Below are 26,515 nucleotides of genomic sequence, written 5' to 3'. Positions count from 1 at the left end.
ACTCTGAGCTAAAGTTCCTCGAGCTGCAGATACTTACTGCAGATGTGGTTGCTGTGGATCACACTGGTGTTCACCAGCTCCCACATGTTACAGCTCCAACACATCACCTGCTTTGCCATCTCTATTGTGTTTTATTTAACTATTTAGGTTTCAAGTTTGGAAATATCACTGAATTTGTAGTATTATTAAATGGGTTAACTAGTTAACCTATAAATTTAATACAATACTTATATCTCCCCAGTACCAATTTAAACTACTGCCCCAGCTTAGAAAGGGAAAAAACCCCTGAAAACTCAACAACAAATCACCTACCTGCTCACCTGATTAATGCCTCTGGGCTTCAGTTCTCAGATCTCACTGTCTCCAGCTCCCTCTCTTGAATCACTGCCTGTTCTTTAAAAGACCAGAACAGCACCCCCACCCTCACTGCACCGAATTCCCGCGTTAGACACTCTATTGCAATCAGAACTTCATGCTACTAACTTCATGCATTCGCAAAACCTCCTGTATTTATACTAGCTGGAATTCCAGAGACCTGAGTCAGGCCCTGCTGACTAGGGAAGCAGCTCCAAATAGCTACCTAATTAACTAACTGCACAGCTGACACTTGCAGGCAGCTTGTTTAATACTGAATAAGACTGAAAGAAACTCCATTTTAATGTTAAAGTTAAGTTCAATGCTAAATGCAAACTTGTCTAGATTTTAGAAAAAGATCAACCCTTGACATTCCCACACTTACCAAATTCTCGTGTTAGGCTCTCTGCTGCGTAGTCACATGCAGTCACTCAAAAGGAGAGAGTTAAGGATCAATCACTTTGGCAGAACGAATGAGGGTGTTGACCCTCTTGCGGCACTGTATTTATGTTCAGGCGTGGTCCCACAGCTGCTGATCTCTGCGATCTCCATCCATGCTTGCTTGGTCAGGCAGGAGGACCTCTTCTTGCCATCACTAGAAAGAGGATCTCCCGCCTGGAGGAGGATTTCGAGAAAGGCATCGCTAAATCATGGGGCAACCTGGTGTCTTCCTTCAGCCATGGCCTCTGCAGACTCAGCTTTAGGTCCTTGCCTATCAGGCAGCAGAGACAACAGAAAGGGGCCGTAGAGCAGCAGAGGAAGCAGAAGAACTCCTGGGGCAGCAAAGGGCACACAAAGGCACTCATTCAGGCGGTAAAAAAGGCAAATGGTATGTTGGCCTTCATAGCGAGAGGATTCAATTACAGAAGCAGGGATGTCTTGCTGCAATTACACAGGGCCTTGGTGAGGCCAAACCTGGAATATTGTGTGCAGTTTTGGTCTCCTTATCTGCAGAAGAATGTTCTTGCTATAGAGGGAGTGCAGTGAAGGTTTACCAGACTGATTCCTGGGATGGCTGGACTGACATATGTGGAGACATTGAGTCTGTTGGGAGTATATTCGTTGGAGTTGAGAAGAGTGAGGAGGGATCTCATAAAAACCTATAGGATTCTAACAGGACTTGACAGGGTAGATGCAGGAAGGATGTTCCTGATGGTGGAGGAGTCCAGAACCAGGGGTCATAGTCTAAGGATACTGGGTAAACCTTTCAGAGGAGAAATTTCTTCACCCAGTTTCACTACCATAGAAAACAGCTGAGGCCAAAACATTGTATGTTTTCAAGAAGGAGTTAGATATAGCTCTTGGGTCTAAAGAAATCAAAGGGCATGGGGAGAAAGCGGGAACAGGTTACAGAGTTGGGTGATCAGCCATGATCATAATGAATGGCGGAGCAGCGTCGAAGGGTTGAATGGCCTACTCCTGCTCCTACTTTCTATGTTTCTATGTTTCTATGTTCCAGCAGGCCAACGGGAGCTGTGGCCACTACTGGGACAGCAGCCATCAAGGGGAGCTACGATGGACACTGGCCTGGGAACAGATAAATGGAGTCGGGGCTCACTGGCGATAATCACTAGGCCCCAGCGATAGGATCATGGGTCAGAGAGCAATGGAGTGCAGCTTTAACATGGCTGGCCCATGCTGCTGGGGGGCCCCTTTGTGGGCACTGGATGCCCAATCAGGAGGTATTACTGGGTGGCCTTCTCAGGCATTGTAGTGCCTGTCTACCACTGGTATTTTAGGAAGAGGCCCTTAACATAGCAACATAGGTACATAGGAGCAGGAGTAGGTCATTCAACCCATCACGCCTGTTCCGCCATTCAATTAGATCATGGCTGATCATCTACCTCAATGCCACCTTCCCATACTATCATAATATTCCTTGCTGTCATTAGTATCCAGATATCTATCAACTTCTGTCTTGAGCATGCTCAACGATTCCAAAGAATTCATCACCCTCTGAGTGAAGAAATTCCTCTTCCTCACCTCAGTCTTAAATGGCCTACCTCTTATTCTGAGACTATCTCCCCTGGTCTAGACTCACCAGCCAGGGAAACATCTTATCTACATCAACCCTATCATGCCCTGTTATAATTTTGTAAGTTTCAATGAGATTACCGCTCATTCTTTGAAACTCTAGAGAATACAGGCCCAGTTTCCTCAATCTCAAGTGAATTCCACAGGCTCACCACTCTCTGGGTGAAGACATTTCTCCTCATCTCAGTCCTGAAAGGTTTACCCCATATCCTTAGACTATCACCCTTGGTTCTGGACTCCCCAGTCATCGGGAACATCTTTCCTGCATCTACCCTGTCAAGTCCTGTTAGAATTTTATAGGTTTCTATGATATAACCCCCTCACTCTTCTCAACTCCAGCGAATATAATCCTAACCGTCTCAATCTCTCCTCATACATCAGTCCCGCCATCTCAGGAATCATTCTGGTAAACTTTTGCTGCACTCCCTCGATAGCAAGAACATCCTTCCTCAGCTAAGGAGACCAAAACTGCACACAATATTCCAGGTGTGGCCTCACCAAAGCCCTGTATAATTGCAGCAAGAAATCCCTGCTCCCGTACTCGAATCCTCTTGCTATGAAGGCCAACATACCATTTGCCTTTTTTAGCGCCTGTTGGACCTGCATGCTTACCTTCAGCGATTGGTGCACGAGAACACCCAGGTCTCGTTGGATATTCCCCTCTCTCAGTTTATAGACGTTCAGATAATAATCTGCCTTCCTGTTTTTGCTACCAAAGTGGATAACCTCACATTTATCCACATTATACTGCATCTTCCATGCATTTGCCCACTCACCTAACTTGTCCAAATCACTCTGAAGCCTCTCTGCATCCTCCTCACAACTCACCCTCCCACCCAGTTTTGTATCATCTGCAAATTTGAAGATAGTACATTTAGTTCCCTCATCTAAATCATTAATATATATTGTGAATAACTGGGGTCCTAGCACCGATCCCTGCGGTACTCCACTAGTCACTGCCTGCCATTTGGAAAAAGACCCATTTATCCCTACTCCTTGTTTCCTGTCTGCCTACCAAATTTCTATCCATCGCAATATACTACCCCCAATCCCATGCACTTTAATTTTACACGCTAATCTCTGATGTGGGACTTTGTCGAAAGCCTTCTGAAATTCCAAATAAACCACATCCACAGGCTCCCCCTCATCAACTCTACTAGTTACATCCTTGAAGAATTCTAGTAGATTTGTCAAGCATGATTTCCCTTTCATAAATCCATGCTGACTCTGCCTTATTCTACCACTGTTCTATAAGTGCTCTGCTATAAAATCTTTGACAACGGACTCTAGAATTTTCCCCACTATCGACGTCAGGCTGACAGGTCTATAATTCTCTGCTTTCTCTCTACCTCCCTTTTTAAATAGTGAGGTTACATTAACTACCCTCCAATCTGTTCCAGACTCTATTGAATCTTGGAAGATCACCATTAGTGCATCCACTATTTCTCGGGACACTTCCTTTAGTACTCTGGGATGCATTCCTTCAGGCCCTGGGGATTTATCGGCCTTCAATCCCATCAATTTCCCCAACACCATTTCTCTACTAATACTGGTTTCTTTCAGTTCCTCTCTCTCACTAAGCCCTGTGTTCCCCAACATTTCTGGTATGATATTTGTGTCCTCCTTTGTGAAGACAGAACCAAAGTATGCATTTAGTCGGTCAGCCATTTCTTTGTTCCCCATAATAAATTCCGCTGTTTCTGACTGTAAGGGACCTACATTTGTCTTCACCAATCTTTTTCTCTTCACATACCTATAGAAACTTTTACAGTCAGTTTTTATGTTCCTGCAAGCTTGCTCTCATACTCTATTTTCCCCTTCTTAATCAATCCCTTGGCCCTCCTTTGCTGAATTCTAAACTGCTCCCAATCCTCAGGTCTGTTGTTTTTTCTGGCTAATTTGTATGCCTCTTCCTTAGATCTAATGCTTTCTCTAATTTCTCTTGTGAGTCATGGTTTGGCTATCTTCCCCGTTTTATTTTTGTGCCAGTCAGGGATAAACAATTGTTGCAGTTCATCCATGCGTTCTTTGAATGTTTGCCATTGCCAATCCACTGTCATCCCTTTAAGTAATGTTTCCTAATCCGTCTTAGCCAACCCGCGCCTCATATCTTTGTATTTTCCTTTACTAAGATTCAGGACCCTAGTCTCAGAATCAACTACGTCACTTTCCATCTTGATGAAGAATTCTATCATATTATGGTCACTCATCCCCAAGGGTTCTCGCACAACTAGATTGTCAATTATTCCTCTTTCATTACACAATACCCAGTCTAGGATGGCCTGTTCTCTAGTTGGTTCCTCAACATATTGGTCCAGAAAACCATCCCATATACACTCCAAGAATTCCTCCTCTGCGGTATTGTGACTAATTTTATTTGCCCAATCTATTTGCAGATTACATTCACCCATAATTACAGACGTTCCTTTATCGCATGCGGCTCTAATTTCCTGTTTAATGCCATTCCCAACATCACCGCTACAGTTTGGGCGTCTATATATAACCTCCACTAACGTTTTTTGCCCCTTAGTGTTTCTCAGTTCTACCCATACAGATTCCACATCGTCGAGCTAATATCTTTTCTCACTATTGCGTTAATTTCCTCTTTAACCAGCAATGCAACGCCACCGCCTTTTGCTTTTTGTCTGTCCTTCCTAAATACTGAATACCCCTGGATGTTCATTTTCCATCCCTGGTCACCTTGCAGCCATGTCTCCGTAATCCCGACTATATCATACCCGTTTACATCTATTTGCGCGATTAATTTATCCACTTTATTGCGAATGCTCCGCGCGTTAAGGCACAAAGCCTTAAGGCTTATCTTTTAAACATTACTTGTCCACTTCTCACTATTTTTCACCATGGCCCTGTTTGATTCTGTTCCTTGCTTTCTCTTAGCATAGGCTGCCCAGTCTGAAATTGAAGCAGAGTGAGTCCCTATTTAAAAAATGAGGTAGAGTCATACAGCACTGAAACAGGCCCTTCTGCCCACCGAGTCTGTGCTGACCAACAACCACCCGTTTATACTAATCCTACATTAATCCCATATTCCCTACCACATCCCCAACATTCTCCTACCACCTACCTACACTAGGGGCAATTTACAATGGCCAATTTACCTATTCACCTGCAAGTCTTTGGCTGTGGGAGGAAACCAGAGCACCCAGTGGAAACCCACGCGATCACAGGGAGAACTTGCAAACTCCGCACAGGCAGTACCCAGAACCGAACCCGGGTCGCTGGAGCTGTGAGGCTGCAGTGCTAACCACAGTGCCACCCATGAGAAATTTCACATCGTGCTGTATGAACACATGAGGTGCAAAAGTGCTCTATTAACAGTGGCCGAACAAGGACTCGAACCCTGGACCCATAGATTAAAAAAAGCTGAAACTCTACGGACTGAGCTATGCAGGCTCACTGTTGAAGGAATTGAGTTCTCCTCACAGGCCTGAGAGAAAGGAGTGGATAATAGTTCACCGATTAGTGATGCCACAGAAGTACCGGAGATAAATATTAAGAAGGGCCCAGGAGACTACAATGGCTCTACATGCTGGTATACGAAAGATCAAAGCCCGCATAAGACAGCAGTTTAACTGGCCAAAACTCCATAAAGATGTGGTGGAGTATTGCAAGAGCTGTCACATGTTCCAGGTTGAGGGGAAACCCCAACATACAGTGAAACTTGCATCCCTAAGTCCTGTACTGGTGTTAGGAGGACCCTCCAGCAGAGGGCTGGTGAACTGTGAGAGATCCAAGCCGGGAACAAAAGGGGACAGGCAGGAACATGGCTGGCAAAAGGATCGAAAGGGAAGAGGAAAACGTGACCAAGAGGGCAGGTTAAAGGAAGTCCGGGAGGAATCCTGGAAGAAAACCCCTACTGTCCAGTCAACCAACACTGAAAAATTTGTAAAGTTAGACCCCACATCCTCCTACGTAAATGCACACACAAGAAGCACCCCACCAGAGCTGCTAACAGCAGTTACAGGAACATGCAGAGACAAACAAAGACCTCTGGTGGGCAGAGAAACTGAGAGGATGATGCCTCACTTAGTCGAAGTGACACAGGGGAGTGCAGTAGAGTCTGCACAAATACCTGCAGGTGGGAGTATCCCAGAGAATAAAGGGGAGATTAACCAAGAACCTTTCTTGAATAAGGGTGTCATATTTGTCACTCCTCAATCCACTGTCACCACCCCCCTTCCCCCCGCCCCCCAGCCCCGTATCTGGGGAAGATTGGAAGATCATGGCAAGTCCTTCCACTATCTCCATCCCCATTTCCTTTAGCAAGCTGAGATGCAAGCCATCCGGACCAGGTGACTTATCTACCCTAAGCAGAGCCAACCCTCTTTACTACCTCTCCTGTCTCAATTTTTACCCTATCCATTGCCTCTACACTCTCTGCTTCTACTGATATTTTGTCAGATTCCTCTTCCTTAGTAAAAACTGATACAAAGTACTCATTAAGTATATTAGCCCTACCTATAAGCATATCATACACTCTTTGTCCCGAAAAGGCCCCGTTCCACCTCTGACTACACGCTTACCATTTTTCCATGGCAGCAGAGGATTTTTGAGTTCTCTTATATGTTGACTGTCATTCCATTCTCATATTCTCTCTTTGCCAGTCTTATTTTCCTCTTCACCTCCCCTTGCAACTTATTGTATATGGCCTGATTCTCACTTGAAGAATTCACCCAACATGCATCACACACCCTCTTTTTTCTTTCATCATAATCTCTATCTCCCTTGTCATTGAAGGAGCCCTGCTTTTGGTTCAAATATCTTTCGCCCTTGTTGGAATGCAGAGTCACAGAGTTATGCAGCACAGAAACAGGCCCATCGTGTCTGTGCCGGTCATCAAGCACCAACTATTCTAATCCAATTTTCCAGCACTTGGCCCGTAGCCTTGTATGCTATGGTATTTCAACTGCTCATCTAAATACTTCTTAAATGTTGTGAGGATTCATGCCTCCATCACCTCTTCAGGCAGTGCCTTCCAGATTCCAACCACCCTCTGGGTGAACATTGTTTTCCTCAAATCCGCTCTAAACCTCCTTCCCATTACCTTAAATCTATGCCCCATGGTTATTGATCCCTCCGCTAAGGGAAAAAGTTTCTTCCTATCTACCCTATCAATGCCCCTCATAATTTTGTATACTTCAATCATGTCCCCCCTCAGGCTTCTCTGCTCTAAGGAAAACAACCCTAGCCCATTCAATCTCTCTTCATAGCTGAAATGCTCTAGCCCAGGCAACATCTTGGTGAATCTCTTCTGCAGCCTCTCCAGTGCAATCACATCCTTCCTATAGTGTGGTGCTCAGAACTGTACACAGTACTCCAGCTGAGGCCTAACTAGCATTTTATACAGCTCCATCATAACCTACCTGCTCTTATATTCTATGCCTCGGTTAATAAAGGTAACTATCCCAAATGCCTTCCAAACCACCTTATCTGGCTGTGCTGCTGCCTTCAGTGATCTATGGACAAGTACACCAAATTCCCTCTGACCCTCTGTACGTCCTAGGGTCCTACCATCCATTGTATATTCTCTTGCCTTTTTAGTCCTCCCAAAATGCATCACCTCACACTTCTCAGGATTAAATTCCATTTGCCACTGCTCCGCCTATCTTACCAGCCCATCTATATCGGCTTTCCTCCTCACTATTTACCACACCACCAATTTTCGTGTCGTCTGCGAAGTAACTGATCATACCTCCTATATTCACGTCTAAATCATTAATGTGCATTACAAACAGCAAGAGTCCCAGCGCCAATCCCTGTGGTACACGACAGGTCACAGGCTTCCATTCGCAAAAAAAACCCTCAACCATTATCTTCTGCCTCTTGCCACTAAGCCAATTTTGGATCCAATTTGCCAAATTGCCCTGTATCCCATGGGCTCGTACCTTCTTAACTAATCTCCCATGGGGGACCTTACACAAAGCCTTACTGAATTCCATGTAGACTATATCAACTGCTTTACCCTCATCTGCACATCTAGTCACCTCCTGGAAGAATTCAATCAAGTTAGTCAGACACGATCTCCCCCTGACAAAGCCATGCTGACTAACCCTGATTAATCCCAGCCTCTCCAAGTGGATATTAATCCTGTCCCTCAGAATTTTTTCCAATAGTTTCCCAACCACTGATGTTAGCCTCACCGGCCTGTAATTACCTGGTTTATCCTTCTTGAATAATGGTATCACATTCACTGTCCTCCAATCCTCTGGTAGCTCTCCTGTGGCCAGAGAGGATTTGAAAATTTGTGTCAGAGCCCCTGCTATCTCCTCCCTTGCCTCGCATAACAGCCTGGGATACATCTGATCTGGGCCTGGGGATTTATCCACTTTTAAGCCCACTAAAACAGCTAATACTTCCTCCCTTTCAATGTTAATATGTTCAAGTAGATCACAATCCCCCTCTCCGATCACTACACCTACATCGTCCTTCTCCATAATGAACACAGATAAAAAGTAATCATTTAAAACCTCACCTATGTGCTCCGGCTCCACACACAGATTGCCACTTTGCTCCCTAATGGGCCCTACTCTTTCCCTGGTTATCCTCTTGCCCTTAATATACTTATAAAACACCTTAGGATTTTCCTTTATCTTGCCCGCCAATGTTTTTTCATGTCCCCTCTTCGCTCTCCTAAGTACCCTCTATACTTTCTCTGCTCCTCTAGTGTCTCTGCTGTTTTCAGCACTCTGAATCTGCTGTAAGCCTTTTTTTTCCTGATCCAATCCTCTATATCCCTTGACATCCAAGGTTCCCTGGACTTGTTGATCCTACCCTTCACCTTCACGGGTATATGTTGGCTCTGAACCCTCACTATTTCCTCTTTGAATGACTCTCACTGGTCTGATGTGGACTTTCCTACAAGTAGCTGCTCTCAGTCCACTTTGGCCAGATCCTGTTTTATCATATTGAAATAGGCCTTCCCCAATTCAGTACCTTTATTTCCGGTCCATCTTTGTTCTTTTCCATAACTACCTTAAATCTTACAGAGTTATGGTCACGATCCCCGAAATGCTCCCCCACTGACACTTCTACCACTTATCTGGCTTCATTCACTAAGATCTGGTCCAGTACTGCCCCTTCTCTTGTAGGACTTTCTACGTACTGGCTCAAAAAGCTCTCCTGTATGCATTTTAAGAATTCTGCCCCCTTTAAGCCTTTCACACTAAGACTATCCCAGTTGATATTGGGGAAGTTGAAATCCCCGACTATTATTACCCTATTATTTTTACACCTCTCTGAGATTTGCCTACATATCTGCTCCTCTATCTCTCCATGACTATTTGGAGGCCTGCAGTATACTCCCAGCCAAGTGATTGCCCCCTTTTTGTTTTTAAGTTCCACCCATAGGACCTCATTTGAGGAACGGTCTAAGATATCATCCCTCCTTACTGCAATAATTGACTCCTTGATCAACAGTGCAATACCACCTCCTCTTTTACCTCCACCCCCCAACCCCCACATCACGTCTGAAGATTCTGTACCCTGGAATATTGAGCTGTCAGTCCTGCCCCTCCCTCAATCATGTCTCTGTGATAGCAGTAATATCACATTCCCATGTGTTAATCAATGCCCTCAATTCATCTGTCTGACTGGCAAGACACCTTGCGTTAAAATGGATGAAATACAGTTTTGTACTTTTCACTTGTGACTTAACAGATCGATATTTGCTATGCCTTCCAGACTGACTCACTTTCTCTTCTATATTTGACTGTGCATCGCCCCTACTGTATCTGCACTCTGTATCCCATCCCCCTGCCAAATTATTTTAAACCCCCCCCCAACAGCACTAGCAAACATCCCAGCAAGGATGTTGGTCCTGTTCCTGTTCAGGTGCAATCTGTCAAATTAGTATAGGTCCCACCTTTGCCACAAACACACCCTGAGATCCAAGAAACTAAAGCCCTCCCTCCTGCACCATCTCTTCGGCCATGCATTCATCTGCTCTATTCTTCTATTCCTATACTCACTAGTGCGTGGCAACGGGAGTAATCCAAAGATTACAACCTTTGAGGTCCTGATTTTTAATCTGCTACCTAGCTCCCTAAATTCTTGTTGCAGGACTTCTATGTACCAATGTGTACCACGACCTCTGACTGTTCACCCTCCTCCTTCAGAATGTCCTGCAGCCGCTCCATAACATCCTTTGCCCTGGCACCAGGGAGGCAACATACCATCCTGGAGTCACGTTTGTGGCCACAGAAACACCTATCTGTACCCCTTACAACAGAATCCCCTATCACTATAGCTCTCCCACTCCTTTTCCTCCCCTCCTGTGCAACTGAGCCACCCTTGGTGCCACAAACCTGGCTCTTGCTGCATTCCCCTGAGAAGCTATCTCCCCCAACAATATCCAAAGTGGAAAATCTGTTAGAGAGGGAGATGGATCCAGGGGACTCCTGCACTACCTGCCCAGTTCTTCTACTCTGCCTGGCAGTCACCCATTCCCTTTCTGCCTGAGCAGTCTTTACCTGCGGTGTGACCATCTCGCTGTACCTGCTATCCACGATGATCTCAGCCTCACTGATGCTCCACAGTGTCTCTAGCCGCCGCTCCAGATCCGAAAGGCAGATTTACAGTACCTGCAGCTGGAGACACTTCCTGCACACGTGTTTGCCTTGGACACTGGAAGTGTCCCTGACTTGCCACATTGCACAGGAGGAGCACTCCACGTTGCCGAGCTGCACTACCATGACTTACCCTTAATTTACTCTCTTAAGTTATCCAAATATTAGATTATGTACCTGGACTATACCTGAAGCATCTCTTCCTTAAAGATAACCCATTGCTGTGCTACAGCTCTTCTGTCAGACTTTGGTTCCGTTTTACCCAGGCTCGATCCCTTCTCATCGCAGTGAAATTAGCCCTCTTCTTATCTAGACTTTCTACCTCATTATGAAACAATGATAACTCTTACTCAGGTACTCTTTGACAAGCACATGGTCCACTTAGTCCACCTCATTTTCCAGCTACAGATCCAGCAATATCTCCTGTCTAGTTGGGCTGAAACATACTGAACAAGGATGTTCTCCTGAACACATTGCCTCCCTCCATAACCTTTACTCTAACATTATCCCAATTGGATATTTGGGTAATTAAAGTCCCCCAATATCACCACTCAAATCACATCTCTGTGATTTCCCTGCAGATTGTCTCCTCTATCTCTTTCGCACTATTTAAAGGTCTATAGAATACCCTTAATATTGTGATCATACCCTTTAAGCTTCTTAATTCTGACCAAATGGATTCTGTCTTTGCTCTCTCCAAGACATCCTCACTTTCCAACACTACAATGTCTTCCCTAATCAGTATTGCTACCACACCTCTTTTTTTTCCCTTTCGAAACTTTTCTGAACACTTTATATCTTTGTATATTAAGCACCTGATCCTCACCATTTTTAAGCCACGTTTCCGTTATTGCCTCTACATCATATTCCCATGCTTGTAGCTCACCAACCTTATTCACTGCACTTTGGGCATTTACACACATGTATCGTAATCCTATCTTTCCATTTCTCGTATTCCTCCTCATTTAATTCGGAACTATTCCTTTCTCGAATACTGTCTAACACTCTCACATAATGGACCTTATTCCTCTTTTCAACATCTATATGCTGGTGCCCTGCCCCCTGCCAATTTAGATTCAATGCTCCCCAACTACACTAGTGAATCTCCCCATGAGGGCATTGGTCCCAGTCCTGTTGAGGCACAACCTGTCTCTTTTGAACTGGTGCCTTCCGCCCATGAACTACTCCCAATGCCCCAAGAATCTGAAGCCTTCCTCCTGCACCATGCTTCAAGGCACGCATTGATCCTCCCTATCTTCTTATTTCTTCTCTTGCTACTCCGTGGTACTGGGAGTAATCTAGAGATTACTACCTTTCAAGGTCCTACTATTTAACTTCCTCCCTAGCTTCTGAAAAGCAGAATGCAGAACCTCAATATCTGCTGATGCTATGTTGTTGATACCAACGTGTACCAAAATTCTGGCTCACTCCCTTCCCCCTGCAGAATATCCTGCACCCCCTCTGTGATGTCCTTTATCCTGACATCAGGGAGGCAACACACAATAAACTGCCTATCTGTCCCCCGACTATGGAATTACCGATAACAACTGCATTCCTGCACTTTGTTTCGCCCTCCTGTACTGTCCCATGCTCATTGGTGCCATGGCTGGGGCTACACTCCTTCAAGATGTCATCACCAGCAGACTCCAAAGCTGAGTATCAGTTTGTGAGTAGCACACATGCTGAAGACTCCTGCACTTCCTGCCTCTTCCTAATCTTCCGGATGGCCACCCACCTACTATTGTGAACTCCTACTGCCTGTGGGGTGACCAGCTCCTGGAACATACAATCCAGGAAACTCTCCTGCTGCCTGATGCTCTGCAGTGATTCCAGCTGCCCCACAAGCTTGGAAATCCTGAGCTCGAGCTGAAGCAGCTGGAGACATTTCCAACATACATGATCGCCCAAGACACAGGAGGTGTCCTGAAGAGTCCAAATGGAACAGGAATTGCAAGCAAAATGTCGCAGCTGCCCATCCAGGATCTAAACAAAAATCCTCTATTTCCTTTTGAGTAATCTATTTAGTAGCCTGCTTAAACTATCAATTGCAATTACTACCTCTCGCCCTGCTCTGTGCTAATACTCTTATTACACTTGTCGTAACACTACCTCAATTGCATATTTTTAATTTCCCAGTGCCAATTTGAACCAGTAACCTCTCTGCCACCATTCTTTTAATCTTATCTCGCAGACCTTAAATTATCCTAAAAGCCATGTCTACACCATATAATTAAGCAGCTCCTGTCCAGCGTGCACAATGATAATCAGGGGGGACGGGGGGGGAACAGACCCTTCACCAGGAATAAAACCCGCTTGATTATCCTCCTCTTAAACTCAATACAATGAATCTCAGGCTGGTTCTGTAAAGGACGTGCAAACATTCTCCATCACTTTTTATTCCACCGCCCTCTTCAGCTGATGATTAACACCCAGGTGGTAAAGAGTAAAATCTACTCCCAGGATTCAATGCAGAGAGCAGACTGTTCATCAAATAAATCACCCAGTAACATTGTCGAGGGAACAATGTACGCCCCCTGACAGAGTTAGGAATAGATTCTGCACGCTTACAGTATTAATACCGAGGCATAAAACTTACCAGGGACACCAATAACAGCGAGGGTGGAATAATAAATCTCCTGTATATCATCAAGTATCACACTGACCAAATATTCGAGTGAAAAAATCTCATTCATTCTTTCCATTTCTGCAGAACATTGATCCCGATTTGTGCTGGAGCCAAACTCTTACTGATTCTGTAACTGAGCGAAGATCCTTATGTAAGGCAGGAGAAATCTCCATTGACATAATTATGAGACAAGGAGACTGACATTACTTACAGTGACTGAACAAAAAGATTCCGTTAATGTCTTTTACACAACACATTGTAATATCATAAATTATATTTAACCAGATATTGCACAATGGAAAGTGAATCTCCCCAGAGTCCAGGGAAGAACAGATTGGGTGAAATCCATAGTGTGACAGCATTGGGTGCAGTGAGAACAGATTTATTTACAGGTTTCCCGATATTTCTGTGATATAATGTGTTCTGTGATTTCAGAGAATTTCTATCCAATTCACAAGGTGGACTTGAAACTCAGCCAGTAAGACCAAACCATGTGGTAGAGCCTCCAAGAACATTCTTTATTCATTTCTGTGTCAAACATCATTCTATTTCCATAGCCCTTAAAATGCTGTCACAATCCCAGACCCTAAAGATTGTGCACATGTGATCTGGAATCACTCCAAGAAATACAAAACCATTGACCCTACACAGAGTCATATGTGGCCATGTAGCTGCTCTAAACATTGAAACATTCCTGAGGATTCCCCACAAGTATTGATTCCCATCCAGAGATCTGTGTGATTAAATTCTAATAGCCCCATCTCTATAAATGGTGATGCAATCACTGGCAACGGAATAAATATTTACAATTACATCGGACTTACTGGAGATGTTGGCACAATTTCTGGGAAGCTATCCACAATTACTAACTGTTCCAGAGAATCCCTGGAAAGAATTCACTCTCAAGTGTTTCTTATATTTTCTCAATTCCAGAGGCAGTGACAATAATTCACATTTCCAGGGATCCCCACCAGACAAAGACCTAGTTCCTGAATTTTAACCAGGGATCTCAGTTATGTGGAATGACTAGAGAAACTGGGATGGTTCTCCAAAGAACAGAAAATGGTTAGTGTAGATTGAACAGAAAGGCTCAAAATCATGAGGGATTTTGACAGAATAGAGAGGGAGAAACTGTTTCCACTGGCAAGAACATAAGAAATAGGAGCAGAAGTAGACCATATGGCCCATCGAGACTGCTCTGCCAATCAATATGATCATAACTGATCTTGGGCTTCAATTCCACTTTCCTTCCCACTCCCCATATCCCTTGATTCCTTGTGAGATCAAAAATCTATCTATCCCAGCCTTAAATGTATTCCACTATGGAGCATCCACAACCTTCTGGAGTAGAGAATTCCAAAGATTCACAACCCTTTGAGTGAAGTAATTTCTCCTCATTTCAGTCCTGAACGATTGACCCCTTATCCTGAGACTGTGTCCCCATGTTCTAAATTCCCTGACCAGTGGGAACAATCTCACAGCTTCTACCCTATCAAGCCCTTTCAAAATCTTGTTTGTCTCAATTAGATCGCCTCTCATTCTTCTGAACTCCAGAGAATATCGACCCAATTTACTCAGCCTCTCATCATAGGACAACCCACTCATCCCAGGGACCAATTTAGTAAATTTCTTAAATGTGGAGACCAAAACTGCACATGGTATTCCAGGTGAGGTCTCACCAAAGCCCTGACAATTTTTGGAAGACTTCTTTATTCCTGCACTCCAATCCCATTGCAATAAAGGTCAACATGCCATTTGCCTTCCTAATAGTCTGCTGCATCTGCACGTTAACTTTGTGCGTTCCTTGTATTAGTACCCCGAAGTCTCTCTGAACATCAACACTTAGCATTTCACACTGTTAAAAAAATATTCTGCCTTTCTACTTTTACAACCAAAGTGAACAACTTCACACTTCCCTACATTATACTCCATTTGCTATCTTTTTGCCCACTCACTTAGCCTATCTATATCTCTTTTCAGCCTCTCTACATCCTCCCTGCAACTTACCTTTCCACCGAGCTTTATATCAGCAAACTTACATACATTACTCTCTATCTCTTCATCCAAGTCATTAATATAGAGTGTAAATAGCTGAGGCGCCAGTACTTATGCCCACTTTCTGCTTCCTGTCTGTTACCAATCTTCTGCCCACACTAATATATTACCATGAGCCCTTATCTTGCCTATTAAGCTTTAATGTGGCACCTCATCGAATGCCTTTTTTAAAATCCAAGTATACTACATCTACTGGTTCCCCTTTATCTACCCTACTGTTACATCCTCAAAAAACTCTTTAGTAAAATCATGCTGACATGTTCAAATCATTCTATGCTTTTCCAATTGCAATGTTGAGACTTTGCCAACTTCCAATCTGACGGGATCATTTCTAAGTTAAAGGAATTCTGGAAAATCAGAGCCACCACATCTACTATCTCTGCAGCTATCTCTTTGAGAACCCTACGATGCAGGTCGTCTGTTCCCGGGGACTTGTCAGATTTTAGTCCCTCAAGTTTCTCCAGTACTTTTTCTTGGTTGATATCAATATCGTTAATTTCCTCACTCTCTGTTGCCCCTAGGTTACTGCCTTTTTCTGGTATGGAACCTGTGTCTTCCACTGTGAAGACAGACACAAAATATTTATTCAATGTTGTTGGAAAGTCAATAACCGGATGATACAGATTTAAGACAATTGGCAAACTAACCAGGGAGAATATGTGGACAAATTTGATGCAGTGATTTGCTGTGAGCTGGACTGCAGTATCTGAGAAAGTGGGAAGCAGATCCAATAGCAACTTTCTGAAGGAAGTGGATATATATTGAAAAGGAGATATTTGCATGGCTATGGGGAATAGCAGCAGAGAGGTAATAATTGAATCTCTCTTTCAAGGAGACAGCACAGACTCCTTCTGTCCGGAATGATAAAATGACTGTCTATAAGCAATTTATATTTGTATAGTGCCTTTAACATATTACGTCAAAAGGCGCTGCAGAGGATCATTTAAAAGAACAATTAACACGAGCCACATAAGCAGATATTAGGTCAGATTTATTCATTCGGGAGACATGGGCATTGCTGGCAAGGCCAGCATTTATTACCCATCCCTAATTGGCCTTGAGAAGGTGTTGCTGAGCTGCCTTCTTGAACTGCTGCAGTTAGGTACACAGTTATGACCGACTGCTTCATTCAAAGCCCCCAATCAAAATATACAATTCTGATTGTGGTGGGAGAAACGCTCTGTTAATTCAATCCCGTCCCTCCACAGATCGCCTAACATATCATTTTAAACTTTCCAACTTAAAGAAAGACCCAGCCAAATTGTACCATCTATTAACCCCCAAATGAGGCGAACCAAATCAGGTGCCTTTAAATCACAAATTAACTGTTCAATTAGAAAAACTAAATTCTTAAACACTACGAAGATATAAACAACATTTAAAAATAGAAACAATTAGAGTTCTTGCAGATTTATGCTCCTGCCGGATGTGGAACAGTCTAAGGTTGCTTGAAGTCCTTACAGCCGTCCAATGGGGAAAAAAGCTTCTTCAACTGTAGTCTAATCCAGAAGTCAAAATTGTTGCTTCCCTTCTCCAGCCATGAATTTCAACAATTAACAACTTGCAAACACTTTTTAATGAATCAATTTGGCTTTAGAATTTTTGAGGGATAAAAGATTGTCACAGTCTAACTTCCCTTCCTTCAGTTTAAATTACCAGAGATCTCTGTTTTGACTTGACTTTTTAGAATTTTGAGAGAGTAATAAATAAACAGACTAAATTCTCTTCCTTCAGTTTAAATGGTCTGAGAGTTATCCTTTCAGGTGCTAACACACAGCTGTCTGGCTGTTTTCTTTGAGTTAGAACAGTCTGTTTCCAGTATAAGCCAGTTCAAAATTAAATTGTAATAAAGTATCTCTCGATGTTCAGTCCGAGTGGCTATATCCAAGGCAACCAGGATGCACTCTTTGAATCGCAGTCTCCAAATAGCTGTATCCTGGGCAACGAGAATGTACTCTTTGACTCAGACTTTAGAGTTTGCTGCCTTAAAGCAGTACTGCTTTTTTCCAGCCTTAAAGGCACACTGCATTCTTCCCGGAAAAATCTACAGGATCATAACACTTCCGCTCCTGGTTGAATGAAACGCTATAATGTGTTTCATTACAATGGGTAAAAATAAAATTTGAAAAAAAAAGGCAAACATTTTTTTTCGCATTTACAGGCATACACTTCTCTAAAATGTTACGGTCACAGCAATAAGTTCCACCAGAACATTTTGGCTTTAAATTTTTGCAAGGTTCTCCTAATTAACCCATTTCAAATTTCCAAGCATAGTGTTCCAATTGTTTTATGTTTTCCTTCCAAGTGTCACTCTTGTCCATCACCTCAGCCAGGTGAACTGCACAGCTATGAGCACTGACCATTACTGGGTTCACTATTCTCTGAGAAGTTTCTCGAGTACCCCTTAAACAATGTGGTATCACTTGACACCGGAAAACCCTGTCCGGTGTAACAGAAGCTGACTTTTCTTACCCTGGGGTGTCAAAGGAATTTGACAGTATCCCTCCAACACATCTGTCTAAGACACATTAGTTTAACATCTGTCATTGGGAAATTGTTAGAATCCATTATTAAGCAAGTAATAACAGGACATTTAGAAAGTCAAAACGCAATCCATCAGAGTCAGCATGGTTTTATGAAGGGTAAATTGTGTTTGACTAATTCGCTAGAGTTCTTCAAAGCTGTGACAAGCAAAGTGGATAATGGAGATCCTGTAGATGTAGTATATCTGGACTTCCAGAAGGCATTTGATAAGGTTTCGCACAGAAGTTTAATACACAAGGTCAGATCACATGAGGTTCAGGGCAATTTATTAGCTTGGATAGAGGATTGGCTAACCAACAGAAAACAGAGAGTTGGGATAAATGGGTCTTTTTCTGGTTGGCAAGATGTAACTAGTGGGGTGCCACAGGGTTCGGTCCTTGGGACCCAACTATTTACAATCTATATTAATGACTTGGATGTAAGGATAGAAGGTACTATAGCCAAATTTGCAGATGACACTAAAATAAGTGGGATAGTAAGTTGAAATAAAGAAATAAGAAATTTACAGATGGATATGGATAGGTTAGGTGAATGGGCCAAAATTTGGCAGATGGAGTTCAACGTGGATAAGTGCTAGGTTATCCATTTTGGTCGGAAGAATAGAAAGGAAAATTATTATCTTAAAGGAAAGAAACTTCAGAGTGCTTTGGTGCAGAGGGATCTGGGTGTCCTTGTGCATGAATTGCAGAAAGCTAGGATGCAGGTAGAGCAGGTGCAATAAGGAAGGCAAATGGAATTTTGGTATTTATTGCTAAAAGAATAGAATATAAAAGTAGGGAAGTGCTGCAACTGTACAAGGCATTAGTGAGACCACACCTGGAGTATTGCGTACAGTTTTGGTCCTCTTACTTGAGGAGGGATGAGGGGTTTGCATTGGAGGTAGTTCAGAGGAGATTCACTAGATTGATTCCAGGGATGAGGGGTTTGTCTTATGAAGAGAGATTGAGCAGTTTAGACCTTTAACTCTCTAGAGTTTAGAAAAATGAGAGGAGAACTAATTGAGGTATTTCTTTTTCTTTCTTTTGGGCCTCATTATCTCGAGAGACAATGGATACGCGCCTGGAGGTGGTCAGTGGTTTGTGAAGCAGCGCCTGGAGTGGCTATGAAGGCCAATTCTGGAGTGACAGGCTCTTCCACAGGTGCTGCAGAGAAATTTGTTTGTCGGGGCTGTTGCACAGTTGGCTCTCCCCTTGCGCTTCTGTCTTTTTTCCTGCCAACTACTAAGTCTCTTCGACTCGCCACAATTTAGCCCTGTCTTTATGGCTGCCCGCCAGCTCTGGCGAATGCTGGCAACTGACTCCCACGACTTGTGATCAATGTCACAGGATTTCATGTCGCGTTTGCAGACGTCTTTATAGCGGAGACATGGACGGCCGGTGGGTCTGATACCAGTGGCGAGCTCGCTGTACAACGTGTCTTTGGGGATCCTGCCATCTTCCATGCAGCTCACATGGCCAAGCCATCTCAAGCGCCGCTGACTCAGTAGTGTGGAAAAGCTGGGGGTGTTGGCCGCTTCAAGGACTTCTGTGTTGGAGATGTAGTCCTGCCACCTGATGCCAAGTATTCTCCGAAGGCAGCGAAGATGGAATGAATTGAGACGTCGCTCTTGGCTGGTATACGTTGTCCAGGCCTCGCTGCCGTAGAGCAAGGTACTGAGGACACAGGCCTGATACACTCGGACTTTTGTGTTCCATGTCAGTGCGCCATTTTCCCACACTCTCTTGGCCAGTCTGGACATAGCAGTGGAAGCCTTACCCATGCGCTTGTTGATTTCTGCATCTAGAGACAGGTTACTGGTGATAGTTGAGCCTAGATAGGTGAACTCTTGAACCACATCCAGAGCGTGGTCGCCAATATTGATGGATGGAGCATTTCTGACGTCCTGCCCCATGATGTTCGTTTTCTTGAGGCTGATGGTTAGGCCAAATTCATTGCAGGCAGCCGCAAACCTGTCGATGAGACTCTGCAGGCACTCTTCAGTGTGAGATGTTAAAGCAGCATCGTCAGCAAAGAGGAGTTCTCTGATGAGGACTTTCCGTACTTTGGACTTCGCTCTTAGACGGGCAAGGTTGAACAACCTGCCCCCTGATCTTGCGTGGAGGAAAATTCCTTCTTCAGAGGGTTTGAATGCATGTGAAAGCAGCAGGGAGAAGAAAATCCCAAAAAGTGTGGGTGCGAGAACACAGCCCTGTTTCACACCACTCAGGATAGGAAAGGGCTCTGATGATGAGCCACCATGTTGAATTGTGCCTTTCATATAAGGCCAAGATTCATATAAGATGATTAAGAGGATTGACAAAGTAGACGTAGAGAGGAGGTTTCCTCTTGTGGGGCAATCTGGAACGAGAGGTCATAGTTTTAGGATAAGGGGTAGCAGATTTAAAACAGAGATGAGGAGAAATTATTTCTCTCAAAGGGTTGTGAGTCTGTGGAATTCACTAACCCAGAGTGCTGTGGATGCCACGACATTGAGTAAATTTAAGGAGGAGATAGACATAATTTTAATTAGCAATGGGTTGAAGGGTTATGGAGAAAGGGCCGGAAAGTGGAGTTGAGGCCAAGATAAGATCAGCCATGATCGTATTGAATGGCGGAGCAGGCTCGAGGGGCTGAAATGCCTACTCCTGCTCCTTGTTCTTATGTTCTTATTGTGTTGCCCACTCTGTCTATACGGTCCTTGAAGTAAGAATTTGGGCAAGTGTCTGCCTTTTTTACCACAGTGACTTTTCTAGAGTCAATGCAATTTTGAGCCAACCCACTGGGTTTCGACATCAAGACCATCTGCAAATTCTAGCTGTCCTGACTAGGTTCAGCTAAGCTGCCCTTCAGCATGCATTGTACCTCTGTTTCCACTTGGGCCTGTCTGTCTGGGCCTAAGCGGCACGGATGTTGTTTTAAAGGAATGGTTCCCCCTATACCCGCATCATGTACATCCTGGCTTATCCCGACAAACTTTTTGAAACGTTGTGAAAACCCTGGTTTTGCCTCTAAGTTTAAAAGCTTATTGTTTAATTTTCCTAGCCATTCAGTATTTGCTAATTGGATAGTTGAAGGTTCAATCTGAGAATTTCCTAGGCCTGCTTCTGCATCATCCTCACTATTCTTTTCCTTCTCAACAGTCCCGATTACCTGACATACCTGTACTGGCTTATCCTCCCTGCGGCAATATTGTTTGAGCGTATTCATGTGACACAACCGGTTCTTCTTCCGGCGATCAAGGGTTTCAATCAAGTAATCTACCTTACCCACTCTTTTGATCACTCCATATGGGCTACTGAACTGTGCTTTCAATGGTTCTCCCTGTGACGGTAACAACACTCATACCTCATCGCCTGGTTTTATGGCAGGTTGTGGTTTTCCCACCATTTGACAGATGTGGCACGTTCAACAAAATTGTCTCACATCCTTTGTAAGACCCGGCCAGTAATAATGTTAACTTATGTGTGATTTGGCCTTCCGAATTCCCCTATGTCCTGAAAAAGAAATGTCATGTGCTAACCTTAATAATTCTGGTCGATATTTAGGTGGTGCCACTATCTATTCAACAAATGTCCAGTCTTCGTCGGCAGGCCTATGAGGTGGCCTCCATTTCCTCCTCAAAACCCTGTTTGCCATATAATAGCCTTCCGGAACTCCTTTCGATCAGCTTCTGACAGAGTTGTCTGTGTATTCGGTATATCTCTGGATCAGCTTGCTGTGCTGCAATGATAGACGATCAGTTAAACATCTCATTTGGATTGCCTAAATCCACAAATAAGGTTTCAGATACTTGACTATCTATTTGTGGTGCCCCTTTTACCTCCAACAATGGATCCTGTTTAGCCATTGCTTGGATAACTACACACGCAGGAAATATTCTCGGAACTTATTCCTGTAATTGCTCCGTTTCCTTAATTTCACTTGGTTCCTCTGTAACTATAGGAGAAACTGATACTTTTGATCCGGCCAAATCATTTCCTAGGAGTAGATCAATTCCCTTTACTGGTAAACTGTGGACAACACCTACAGCTACTATCCCAGATATTATGTCACTCTCTAGGCGTACCTTATACAAAGGTATGGGTTTTTTTTTTAGTTTTAGTTCTCGAGATACAGCACTGAAACAGGCCCTTCGGCCCACCGAGTCTTTGCCGACCATCAACCACTCATTTATACTAATCCTACGCTAATTCCATATTCCTACCGAATCCCCACCTGTCCCTATATTTCCCTACCACCTAACTATACTAGGGGCAATTTATAATGGCCAATTTACCTATCAACCTACAAGTCTTTGGCATGTGGGAGGAAACCGGAGCACCCGGAGGAAACCCACGCAGACACAGGGAGAACTTGCAAACTCCATACAGGCAGTACCCAGAATTGAACCCGGGTCGCTGGAGCTGTGAGTATACACTCCCCGCAAATTCCATTAACTAAAACTTTAGTGTTCAAGGCACTCTCTGGTGGAAACCTCATATCTTTCCCCAGCAAGAGGGTTTGGATTGCTCCTGTGTCCCTGAGTAGAATGATAGGTTTTCCTGCCTCACTTACAGGATATGGAGTTACTCGCTCCTTTGACAAAAAATCATTATTACCCTCAGAAAGTTCATTCTTAACCTCTACACTCCTTTTCGTTTTAGTATCTGGTATCGCATTCACAGCTGTTGTTAAAGCTATCGCCTGGTCTGATTTACTCTCAGTCAGAGTCTTTTCCTCTGCACTAACTTTGCGTCCAGAGGAGATTCACCAGGATGTTGCCTGGGCTGGAGCATTTCAGCTATGAAGAGAGACTGAAAAGGCAAGGGTTGTTTTCCATAGAGCAGAGAAGGCACGGGGGGACATGATTGAGGTATATAAAATTATGAGGGGCATTGATAGGTTAGATAGTAAGAAGCGTTTTCCCTTAGCGGAGGGTCAATAACTAGGGGGCACAGATTTAAGTTAAGGGGCAGGAGGTTTAGAGGGGATTTGAGGAAATATTTTCACCCAGAGGGTGGTTGGAATCTGGAACACGCTGCCTGAAGAGGTGGTAGAGGCAGGAATCCTCACAACATTTAAGAAGTATTTGGATGAGCACTTGAAACGCCAGAGCATACAAGGCTATGGGCCGAGTGTTGGAAAATGGGATTAGAATGATTTAGTTTAGTTTAGTTTAGAGATACAGCACTGAAACAGGCCCTTCGGCCCACCGAGTCTGTCGACCATCAACCACCCATCTATACTAATCCTACACTAATCCCATATTCCTACCACATCCCCACCTGTCCCTATATTTTCCCTACCACCTACCTATACTAGGGGCAATTTCTAATGGCCAATTTACCTATCAACCTGCAAGTCTTTGGCATGTGGGAGGAAACAGGAGCACCCGGAGGAAACCCACGCAGACACAGGGAGAACTTGCAAACTCCACACAGGCAGTACCCGGAATTGAACCCGGGTCGCTGGAGCTGTGAGGCTGCGGTGCTAACCACTGCTTCACTGTGCCGCCCAATAGTTAGGTGCTTGATGGTCGGCACAGACACAATGGACTGAAGGGCCTGTTTCTGTGCTGTATAACTCTAGGACTCTATGACTTTCTAAGTCCTATGGGTTTACCTCGCAATTTCCAGCACTCTGAACAAAGATGACCCATTTTGTTTCAATGATAACACTTTGGCTTGCGAACCTCACTTCTACCCTCAGCATCTTCCTTTCTGATCTGAGGAGGTATCCTGAGGAATTCCCAGCTGTTCCTTCTTGTTCCCAGCTACTTGCCTTCCTTTCACCCTCCTACTTTCTATCCTTCTTGAGTATATGGGGGTGACGGACAAAATAGGTTGGCTTATTCACAAGCTCAAAATCATCAGCAATCTCTGCTGCTTGCCTAGCTTTCAAAACTTTCAGGTTATCTACATGAGTTCTCACTACTGAAGGAATGGAGATTTCAAACTCTAAGAGAATCAATTCTCAAAGGTTCTCAAAGGTTCTCATACGTGGTTTCTATCTTCAATGCCCGTATCCAACTGTCAAAAGTAATTTGCTTCACCGTCTCAAATTCTAAAGATGTCTTCTCAACCAATCTCCGTTAGTTCCGAAACTTCTGATGTTCAGCTTCAGGGACTAATTCATACGCGGCAAGAATAGCCTTTTTTGCCATCTCATAATAGACTCATAGGGTAGTACAGCATAGAAACAGGCCCTTCGGCACACCACATCCATGCCGACTATAATGCCTATCTATTCTAATCCCACCTACCTGCATTAATTCAATATCCTTCTATGCCTTTCTCAGTCAAGTACCTCAGTCAGATGCCTCTGAAATGTCGCTACTGTTCCTGCCTTCACCACCTCCCTCTGGCAGCTCATTCCAGATACCCACCATTCTTTCTGTGAAAAATTTACCGCTTTGATCCCCTTGAAACCTCCTCCCTCTCACCTGAAATCTATGTCCCCTAGTTTTAGTTTAGTTTAGAGATACAGCACTGAAACAGGCCCTTGGCCCACCGAGTCTGTGCCGACCATCAACCACCCATTTATACTAATCCTACACTAATCCCATATTCCTCCCATATCCCCACCTGTCTCTATGTTTCCCTTCTACCTACCTATACTAAGGGCAATTTATAATGGCCAATTAACCTATCAACCTGCAAGTCTTTTTGGCATGTGGGAGGAAACTGGAGCACCCGGAGGAAACCCACGCAGACACAGGAAAAACTTGCAAACTCCACACAGGCAGTACCCAGAATTGAACCCGGGTCGCTGGAGCTGTGAGACTGCGGTGCTGACCACTGCACCACTGTGCCGCCCCTAGTCACCCCTACCATGAGAAACAGACTCTGGCTATCTGCCCTATCTATGCCTCTCATAATTCTATGTACCTCTATCATGTCCCCTCTCAGACTCCTTTACTCCAGGGAAAACAGACCCAGCCTATCCAATCTCTCTTTATAACTCAAGCCCTTCAAACCAGGCAACATCCATGTGAATCTTTTCTGCACCCTCTCTAGCTTAATCATATCTTTCCTGTAGTGCGGCGACCAGAACTGCACACAGTACTCCAAATGCGGCCTAACCAACATTATGTACAACTGTAACATGATGTCCCAACTCTTGTACTCAATGCCTCGGCCGATGAAGGCAAGCATGCCATCACCCTGTCAACCTGTGTTGCCACTTTCAGGGAACTATGTACTTGCACCCCAAGGTCTCTCTGCTCAACAATACTCCCCAGGGCCCTGCCATTCGCTGTATATGTCCTGCCCTAGTTTAACTTCCCAAAATGCATCACCTCACACTTGCCTGCGTTAAATTCCATTTGCCAATCCCTTGCCCATTTTCCGAGCTGATCTATATCCTCTTGTAACCTTAGACAACCTTCTTCACTGTCCACTAGACAACCAATTTTGGTGTCATCTGCAAACTTACCAATCATGCCCCTTACATTCACATCCAAGTCATAATATATATGACAAACAACAGAGGGCCCAGCACCGAAAACTGCGGCACACCACTGGTCACTGGCCTCCAATCTGAAAAACAACCCTCCACTACCATCCTCTGCCTCCTATCACCAAGCCAATTTTGCATCCAATTGGATAGCTCACCCTGGATCCCATGTGTTCGAACCTTCTGGACCAGCCTACTATGTGGGACCTTGTCAAAGGCCTTGTTAAAGTCCATGTAGCAAACATCCATTGCCCTGCCCTCGTCAATCCGCTTGGTCACCTCCTCAAAAAGGGTGGCAAAGTGACGCAGTGGTTAGCACCGCAGCCTCACAGCTCCAGCGACCCGGGTTCGATTCTGGGTACTGCCTGTGAGGAGTTTGCAAGTTCTCCCTGTGACAGCGTGGGTTTCCGCCGGGTGCTCCGGTTTCCTCCCACAGCCAAAGACTTGCAGGTTGATACGTAAATTGGCCATTGTAAACTGCCCCTAGTGTAGGTAGGTAGTAGGGAATATGGAATTACTGCAGGGTTAGGATAAATGTGTGGTTCTTGATCGACACAGACTCAGTGGGTCGAAGGGCCTGTTTCAGTGCTGTATCTCTAAATAAATAAATAAAAAAGCTCAATCAAATTCGTGAGACATGATTTCCCACGCACAAAGCCATGCTGACTATCCCTAATCAGACCTTGCCATTCCAAATGCATATAAATCCTGTCTCTCAGAATCCCTTCCAATAACTTTCCCACCACTGATGTAAGGCTCACCGGCCTGTAGTTCCCTGGCTTATCCCTGCTTCCCTTCTTAAATAAAGGCACAACATTAGCTATCCTCCAGTTTTCTGGTACCTCACCCGTGCCTAACGATGATACAAAAATCTCTGCCAGGGCCCCAGCAATCTTCCCCCTGC

Source organism: Heterodontus francisci, chromosome 40 (assembly GCF_036365525.1).
Source record: "Heterodontus francisci isolate sHetFra1 chromosome 40, sHetFra1.hap1, whole genome shotgun sequence".
Lineage (NCBI taxonomy): Eukaryota > Metazoa > Chordata > Chondrichthyes > Heterodontiformes > Heterodontidae > Heterodontus > Heterodontus francisci.
The sequence above is the reverse complement of the archived record's forward strand: the minus strand, read 5'-3'. Positions refer to the sequence as shown.